The sequence below is a fragment of the Sinocyclocheilus rhinocerous genome, unplaced genomic scaffold (assembly GCF_001515625.1).
Source record: "Sinocyclocheilus rhinocerous isolate Xijiao unplaced genomic scaffold, SAMN03320098_v1.1 scaffold909, whole genome shotgun sequence".
In the NCBI taxonomy this organism is placed as follows: Eukaryota; Metazoa; Chordata; class Actinopteri; order Cypriniformes; family Cyprinidae; genus Sinocyclocheilus; species Sinocyclocheilus rhinocerous.
Genome location: NW_015666359.1, coordinates 188,554 through 190,083, shown reverse-complemented (window position 1 = coordinate 190,083; position 1,530 = coordinate 188,554). Strand labels below are relative to the sequence as shown.

Sequence of the window (1,530 nt, the reverse complement as noted above, 5' to 3'; positions counted from 1 at the left end):
CGCATCGGCCGTTAGCGTACCCCACGATCACATACTCACCAGTCTTGATTGTTAGACAGAGGTAATTTACTAATACTTTTCATGGCTGCTCCTAAGCGTTCTCATTCTAACAGTATTTTTGCTTAGTCCCCTTAGATTTCTACACACTTGAATAAAGCAACATTATCTCTAGTCAGAGGTCATGACCACTACTAAGATATAAGCCGACCAACATTACTTTCTCTAATAATAGCTCTGGTATGGTCATGCCATGGTTTCCCATGTACACTTAGCTAGAGTAATATTACAATAAACAGAGCCTCTGCAGTGTCCTGTGTTTAGATGGAAATGAGGGGAGAGAGGGGGAGAGTGAGTAAAGGAAGTGGAGGTGGAGGGTCATGCATAAGGTGTGGAGCTTTTGTTTCTCTCAGTTGGGTGTGTTGTCTTATGCTTGCAAGACAGAGTTAAGGTGTTGATTCTCGTAAGAGTTCCTTGTCTTTTCAGACTGTGGCCTTCTTCTGCTCCAGCCAAATGGCATCAATAATCTTACAGACAAATGCCATCAATAATCTTACAGTTAAATGGCCCCGTGGGCTATTCATAGGGGTTCCTGTGGGGACATTACTATTTGCTTTTTGCTTGGATGCTTTCTGTCGTCAGAGTTTTCATAGTGCTGGCACCTGTAACGGGCTGAGGACCAGGGCCATGTTGGTCGATGTCTTTAGAGATCTGATGAGGCATCTGAAATAACAGCATTGGAACAATGTGAAGGCGAAGATGAGGGCACTGCCGACAGCACACCCCTGCAGTATTCAGTCTATGTGTAGGCACTCTCAGGGCTGAACGGGTAGATGAGCTGGACAGGATTTTTGCAGTTTTTTGAGCCAGGTTCGTCTCTACCTGTGCTTGTGAAAGGTGGTATTCAGTCTGTGAGATGATTCTCTGCACCAAATCCATCGTGTCAACCAGGGCCTGTGTTCCTTGTTCATAGAAGGTGTCATCCCACCATGGGGAAATTTCTGCATCCAGTGGCATCCTTCCAAGGATGTTAATCTGGCCCATTGAGAAATCCTCAGTTGCCTCTAAACAAAACGAGTGGTTAGTAGGACAGGTCAGTCCTCCATACGTGAAGGAATTCATCTCACTGACGACACACCACTGCGTGTGAGACACCTGAATAGCATCAGAGTGACCGTGTAACGATTGAACATTTATAAGCTTGCTGTCATTGGAGGAAAAAGGTTGTAACGTGTTACATGTACATACAACATAGTTGTGGGTCTCATGACAACAAGTGCGACTGGTAAACAAGGTCTCAGTACCCTTTAAGGTCATGTATCCGGTAAGATGATCCCATTTAATTACCTGGTCTTTCACTACCATGCCAATCGATCGAATAGTGGTAGAATTTGGATAGACTTGATCTGGATGTATCAAGGGAAAGGTGACAAAAAATCCAAGGCATCCATTACATTCATTACCAGTGTACATCATAACGGTTGATAATAATTCAGAATATTTCACATTTTTCATTTTTTCTGATGAAAGCCA

General features: G+C 43.7%; 1 pseudogene; it reads right to left on the bottom strand.

Annotated features, from left to right (window-relative positions):
* Positions 1-635: 635 nt before the first annotated feature.
* On the bottom strand, positions 636-1,524 carry LOC107732243 (uncharacterized; annotated as a pseudogene).
* Between the last annotated feature and the right edge of the window lie 6 nt (positions 1,525-1,530).